Raw genomic sequence first — 8441 nt, 5'->3', positions numbered from 1 at the left:
TTTTTTTTAGTACCCACTATTGTTATTGGTAAAAATCTAAGAAACATGTGGCAAATTTCACAAATTCTTATTATTCGAAGAATTTTAAAAATTTTATAATTTCACGAGTATTTTTTTATACTACAGACCCCAATTATAACGAATTTCTAACTAATACGTGCTAAATGTCCAACCATCACTCAAACACCTAGGACCCGCCCATTTACAAAAGCCCCGGTCTCTCACACCGCGTTAATAATGGCTTTGTCATGTTCACATTCCGAGGATCCATCATCATATAGACCTATAGGCCGAAAATCTAACAGGCCACACATCTACCAGGCCTTATATTATTTAACAGGCTTAATTTTTAACCCGATTTACACGGTGCTTTTTCATACCGATCCACATATTATGAATACCATACCAGGAACCATTTGAATTTTTTTTGCTTATTATTTCAATGTTTTCATGCTTGAGATATTGAACAGATAGTTGCCATTAAAGAAGAAATAATATTTTGGGACGATGGGTACTTGGTAAATCGTAAAAAATGGCAACATGAATCTGTCACGTGCCTTTGAAGTTACGGTGACCGGTTAACTCATCAAAATGACAATTCAACACACCTAACAAGTGATGAAACAAAAACTTGGTTATATCATTGATGTATAATATTTAGATGAGACATGAACGAAAAATTACGTTCCGCTTTTTTACCTCCAACTGACCTCCGACTCTCCCAAGGCTGTAACTAAAATTACCGATTCCGGTGGACGCGCACCGCTTATTGCGTTATAATAGTGGGAAAAGTTTTGAATAGAGACTATTATACTAACACGCAGTAGCGCCTCTAATTGTAGCTCTGTGGTTAGATAGATAGGTTACTTAGGTAAGGTTTCTATATTAATTTTTGCTTCGTTTTAATGACTTTATATCACTCCGTACAGATGTGTTGAATTGTGTTTGTATCATCATGGAACTCTCCCCGAAACAAATTAATAGTTGTTCTTTGTAGTAATTAAGTTGAAACTAATGGTATTTTTTTATTTGCAAATTAAGGCCCTGCAGTAAGCGTTCAAAGATGGTTGTTTCAGTTGTTTGAAAGGGAAATATTAAATACGAATCTTAGATGGAGCGCTCTAATACCAAAAAAACGACAATAATCAAGCAAAAATGGTAAAAATATTTAATAAAACACGACTCGTATGAAATAGAGCATAAATCTCTCTACAAATGCTTTAGTTGCATTTAAAGATACACTGTGAATTTTTTCATGCCTATAACATATTATTTTCGGAGTTTAATTTGCGTTTTTTTCCATCGATGGAATTTCATATCATTAACGTTACGGCATACTAAATGTATGGATATCATCTAAAAATATTTTAAAAATTTTGGAATATAAAAACTTAAAAAGAGTACGAGAAACTTGTTATAAATCGGCAGAAATTGAGTATGCGGGGGCAGCGGAATTCGGAAACTTTACCACGGAAGACACACCACAATATAATCAAGCAACATTTCCATACAATATAGTTACTTAAGTAAAACAATGACACACCGCAGATGTCAAATAATGTGCGCCGCTTAAACTGCACGGAAATTGTTACCAAAATAGAATAAGTCGTTTTTTTCATCTCGAATCCACATGAAAAGAAGACACATGTAAACCGGGCAAAAAAAAAATTATTGTGCAATTTACAAGAGAATGCCATTCTTAATTTAACACAGGTAGATCCTAGCCGAGACAAAAAAAGGGTGTACAGATTCGAAGGAATTCTAATAACAATACTTTCCTTTACATATTTTATCGATGCTTAGTAAATAATGAAATAATATAATTGCGGATGTGATGTACGTGAAATTCTAAAAAATAAAAAAAATCCTTATGATTTTCAGTACATAGAATGTAATAAGCACTAAATCTGCCTGCCAAGCAGTTGGTGGTTTGATTCTCGGGAGTAACATTTAAAAAATTAAAATATTAAAACGTTTTTTTTTACTTCCGGTGATTTTTCACTGTACAAAGGTAGGAAATAATACATTTTTTTAGAATAAAAAAATACCTACCAAATATTTTTATGTAGATAAAAAAATAACATCAATTGCCCCCTCTGGGTTCCAAGCTCGCGACTTCTAAACTCGGTAGTTTTACAATAAAAAATCCGCCTTAAGAAAGAAAAAAATCCTTATTATAAAAGATTTAGATATTATACCAAAATACCCTCAGGAACTTAAAACCACCGATGAACATGAAAAATTTACCTGCTTTGTAAAAAGGTAATTATTTAAAAATCTCACAATTCACTGAATTGATTACAATCCCACCTAATTAGCATTCTGCCCCTCCCCAAAACGTGCTCAAAGAATTCCCGCTACTCAAAACGAACCATTATGTTTTCTGGAAATGTGGAAGAAATCTAAATGGATGTTTCCAATTCAGAATGCATTGGATTTTTTTTATTTCTTAGTGATGGAATCCCCGGGGCATGGGGGCTAAATTACACAGTCATTTTGAAATGAGAACTTGACGTTATAGCCGTAATTAAATATTTGATGTTTCAAACATGCGCATTTTGGAGAAACGTCTTGAGAGCTATTACCTGATGGTTAAGTTGCACAGCAATAAAAAATGCTTTGAACTAGACAGAAGTTTACCTTCATTAAACTAGATTAATCTAGATTTTAAAACAAGTTTAAATAAGTACAGATTAGCATAATATAATAACAACAGTTAATTTATATAGCCCTGTTTTGTGATAGTTCACCTCTGGTAATTTCAAACAGCGGAATTATGAGCTGAGTTTTTATGTTGACGATAAAACAGGACTGGTACTGAAACAAAACAGGATTGGGTACATTGCTGTCATGAAGTAATGCAGAATAAATTTAAAATCCAGAAATTTCCGACACAATATACTCTGATAACGGGGATTCGATCGAGACTCACATTTTAATTAACTTCGACGAATTCGTAACTTTTTCAGACCGATACCCACGGATATAAGTTATTTATTAGCGGCAAGCACCAGATTTTATTTTTCTCTACCATTAATTAGTAACTTCCCGAGGTATGCATTCAGAAAAATCTGAGATTTCAGTCCTACGTTTATTAGAATTAATTAAAATAATTCCCACGCAAAGATAAATTTTCGAGGCCAGCTAGGGCAAATTCGATCGTAGGTCCGTCCAATACAAATGTGTTATCTAAACTAGAGAAGTCCAACTTCTTTTAATTTAAAAAAGAAAATTTTGCATGTCAAGACGGTAAAATACTTCATTAGACTTACTAAAATAATAATAAGTTGAGATGAAGTACTTGGCTGTTTATATCTTGTTATATGTATGTCCAACTTAGTTGGCTTCTTCACACTCCTCACACAGGTGCATTATTTACATACAGCGTGTTTCGTTTTAAACTTTCATTTTAGCGTGCAAATTTTATTTTATTTCAAACAGAGAAAAATAAGTATTGCAATTTTTTTAAGAATCTCTTTAAATCATTGGTAAATGCACGTGTTTTCTCATACAATATGTCATGACAAAATGCGAAAATATTCGGATTTCTTGAACACTTGTCCAACATCGTGATAATATGCTTAAATTTTATGAGGAAACCTGTCAATCTATTTGTAATTCCTCCAATTCCAAGAGATTATTTTCTCTGTGTAGTGTTATCAAACTACCAAAAGTTATGAAAATACAGTTTATTTAACTAAATGTGATCTTTAGAACTTAGTTCAAATAAATAATGACACAGAAAAAAACGTTTGTTCTGTTAATTTTTTTTTTCCGACTTTATATTCGGGTTAAATCTTCCCCACAGGAAAAACTAATCCTTTCCACACACTTTTCCACAAATGATCATCTAGTGAATCCACATTATTTAAGTGCATTATACAAGCATAATAAATACAAAGCAATACAAGAACAAAACGTCAAATCACCAGAGATCAAATGTGAAAATAATTCCAGTGACAATTCAACACACTTTAAAAAAGTGATGTAAGTCATTAGAAACGATGAAAAAAAAAAATTAAACCTAACCTTACCTAACCTAACACAACTTACTTAACCCAGTTAATAAAGTTTTTGTTTCATCACTTTCCATGACTTTGCATAACTTTTTGAAGATGTGATGAATTATCATTTTTATGATTTATCCGGTCCCCATTTCCATCATCAGCTACTATCAACATGTATATTTATTTAAGAAATGGCTCCAAGGGTAGTCCAATTCTATAAATTCCATTAAATTACTAATACGTTAAATGAAACATAACAGATTACTAACAAGAAGGTACGAATTATAAACTTAATAATATAATATAACATATATCAGTCATACATGAAAATTTACCACTGTTCTCTTTGTGTTATACGTAAAATAATTAAACAAGCAGAAAAAAATTTCACGACCATGTATTTTTAATTTTTTCCACCTCCCGTTTTGGAAAACTTTAATTATTTCAATCGCGATAGGTACTAGATACATGTATACACACATCACCACCCTCACGAACAAAATGAATAAGACATGGTGTAAGTCCTTTACGATTATTTTTTAACGGAGATCACAAATACTTGCTGTCCCTTTTCTGCTACTTACATTAAGATAAACAATACAAAGGGCCGTTTCTTAACGATGCTCGAAGAAAAATGGGTAATGCTGATTTATTAAAATCGTGTTAAAAAGTGACAGCTGGTCATTTCCATATAAACTATTATTCATTTCATCATACATCGGAATACGTGTTCATGCAGGTGCGTTAATTGTTTTTAACAGAAATTAGAATAATTTGAATAGATTATAAATAAACTATCATCAGTAAGTGTTCTTTGTGCGCACCACAAGAACACATCACTCGAAGTGTATAACGATACACGAATATATAAAAGTATTTGTTTTAGTATTATAGTATTTTATTCACATATACCAAATATAGCCAAAGCTATTTCAGGTAAAACTGAAGAAACTGCACGATATACAAGAAATACCTACCTTATACCAGCACACCCACAGACTGACTGAATGTTTCTACAAGCCATTACGACACAGTAAAAATATAGGAAATCGGACAATACACTCCAAGCAACTTTTTTTTAGATGGACCTAGCTAGACGATAATAATTAATACTAGAACTACTGACTTAATACTAGTGACTTACAACTAAGACTTATTACTACTGTCTTACGACTAAGACCAATAACTACTATCTTAATAACATATATATATTATATATGTCTGACATGTACCAGATGCGGTCGAATGAGTGGTAGGTATTTCCTAATCTCCCGACTTCCCTCCCAAAATGTATTACTATAAAATTAAACATATGTAAAAAAACTATTTATTTATATACAATGATTTGAAATATCTATTTATGACATATACCGACACCACAGAAATGCCTGTTCCATGTTGATAAGCTGCCGTTTCCTCCTGAATAAAGTTTTCTACGGTTTTCCTTATTTTCATACACCAATGCGGAGAAACTCCCAAAGATTGGCAATAGCTGACACCTTCCCAATCCACACACAATACAAACAGACAAATTATGAACCTATGGCCAGGGCAACTTGCTTCCGGATTGCTGTACAAGAAAAACGTTCGACTTTGCAGGGTTTTTAAAAACAATTTTGTTCCCTACCCAAAAACAGAAGACTTCTATGTCGATACTGAAAGATGATTTGCATATATTATAGATGCGTGCTTTTACCTGCAAGTTGCCTGTTAATTTATAATTTAATCTATAAGTCGTAAAACGCTTCGAAATAGGAATTTAACCTTACTCGGAAGGTGTGTGATTAAGTTTCATGATAAATAAAACGAAACGATGGCATGAGGGATGCGTCAGGCTGGTTTCGGGTTTAAGGCTCTAAGTTTAGGGACGCAGCTAGGGGATAATTATTCCATCTGATGGGTAAATCCTCCCCTCTGGTCCTGAATCGTGGTAAAGCGTGAGAAGTGCTTTTTTACCCTTCCAGTCTTCAATTATTTATGACCGAATAGTGAAACTCATTTGTAATATTAGACCGTTATAAGAATTATAATTATAAGTAGTTATATTTACTTTATTTAAGTTTTTAACTAAGCAGATTTGGGAGGGTGGTACAATCCCAGTCTGCCACATGAGATATATACAACAAATAACCTAAAGATAACATAAAATAAAATAAGACATCACGTGAATAAGTAAATTAAAATTAATATAGCTCTGAGTAGGCAGACTTTTAGAATTGTTAGTTACTTTTTGATGATAGTTTGGATGTTTTCAGTTAGTTGTTAGTTTTCATTCTAAATGCAAAACTTACACATTATTGCTAGACTGAGTAGAAACGAGATCAATGAGGTGTATGTGTGATAAATACGTAGATTTGAAAATAATGTAAATCTGATGTAAGCGTAATGAGTAAGATAAATAAATATGAGAAAGGGACGATTAGATGTAGAGCAAATGAACAAAGAAAGGAGTGTAAGGAGAATATATGAAGCCATCAGAATGGTAGAAGAAGCCGGGGACCCTCAAGAAGACATGTCACGATCAAGTACTACCAAATACTAGAGTCGAGCAAGTAGAGAGTATGTGAATATGAATAACAGAAGAATATGTATGAGACGATGCATAAATATGAATGAGGCAAGGAGTGTGTGCCAAGACCGAGTTGTTTGGCAGTCTGTTCTCTCTGCCTACCCCTGTGGAGAAACAGCGTGATGGTTAGTTAGTTAATTAATAAATTATTAATGTACCAATAGCCATCATGATTTTAATTAGATCGATCTTTTAAATCTGCTTTCAAAAATATGATGTTATAAATTTTTCAAAATAAATTTTATTACATCAATTTATCAAAAACACTTCTGTGGACAGGTTGGCACAAGAGTTGTATTTGTATAATTATTACATAAATTACAAGGACTTCTCAATAAAATCATTAAGAAAAGAATGCTATTACATACATTTAATATAATTATAAAGATAGATCTAATGAATTCTTGGAACATGAAGTTTTATAGATTCTTCAATGGTCAAAATCTTATTTTATTTGACTCGTCTCCATCAGTTGGTGGGTTACGTTTTATATTCATTTGTAGAAGTGATTAAAGATTGAAAAATTAAATAAATTTAGTTCTCTCTCTATTCCTAGGTGCGCAATTAAGTTATTAGTTGAAAATGGGAAGGATTTAGCATGGCAGAATGGTAAATTTTCAAATTTTTTTTATCATTCTATTTTATTTGATTTTACGCCCATCCGGGATTTTTTACATCCATGATGCCACATTAAAATACATTTCAATAAAACATTTAAATATTTCATGTTCAAACCTTTTTTGCTTCCAAACCTCGAGCTGTTGCCAACAACAACTGCTAGAGTTCCCGCTGTGTAAAACATTCCTTGGATTTCAAATCCATGTCCCGTCAGCTGATTTAGATCATTCCTTAAATTGCTTTATCCAAAAAAATACCTCAGGCCACTGTGAAAAACTACCACTTAATGTTGAAATATCGAAATACAAGCTTTGGGGATAACTTTAATGCGCGTGGAATTCAAAGAATGAGCTTTTATTTTAAAATGTTCACAACACTTGAAGCTCTTATAACGAAATGGAAACAAACATGAACACGTATGAGTTTCAGAGTATTAGTCGTCAGTCAGTGTCGCCCTGGTGAAAGTCAATAAAAAATAACAATAATATTTGGATGATTTGTACAGCGCCGTTTTGGTGCAAAATCACATTACATTTCTACAACGATCTATCTTATTATTAACTATTATACCGAATCAAAACGTTGCTTGAAGTTACTTTAACTGTGTTTAGTGACCAGGTCTGAATAGCCAGGTATTTCCCAATCTACTTCTTCTCCATTTGCACTACCTCCACACTTGTTTCAGCCTTACAAAACACCCCAAATAGGGAAATCGTTTTTTGCTCACGAAAAATTAACAGTCTTCAATAACAAAACACTATTTTAATAATGTTTTATCGATACTATATCATGACGATACTAAGAATTTTCGCTGTAATGCAAAATCTTTTACAGTATTTTTATGAACGTTACGACACCATAATAATATTCATAATATACCCAAAAGTTTATCAGGAAACCTGTTACTTCATTCTTTAGGCATGAAATCCCGTTTTTAAAAGAAATTACCAATAATTTGAAGAGATTCTTAATAAAATAGCAATAGTCATTTTTCTCAATGTAGTCACACTGGTTCTGAAGCAGTTGGGACTCTTGGGTGAAATTCACTGTTTTAAAAGGTAACTTTGTACAATGAGAACAATAGTAAAAAAAAAAACAATATTAAATTGATAATTTATTAGTGTGGGGACAATTTTTAAAACTTCTGTACATCACTATAAAGGGTCTTTAACCGATATAAAAAAACATTAAGAAGTAATCCAACCATATGAAGATGGACAAAAACACAAAGGTATATTCATTAAATA

The sequence above is a fragment of the Hesperophylax consimilis genome, chromosome 16 (genome assembly GCF_061612785.1).
Source record: "Hesperophylax consimilis isolate HC1 chromosome 16, BYU_Hcon_1.0, whole genome shotgun sequence".
In the NCBI taxonomy this organism is placed as follows: Eukaryota; Metazoa; Arthropoda; class Insecta; order Trichoptera; family Limnephilidae; genus Hesperophylax; species Hesperophylax consimilis.
The sequence above is the reverse complement of the archived record's forward strand: the minus strand, read 5'-3'. Positions refer to the sequence as shown.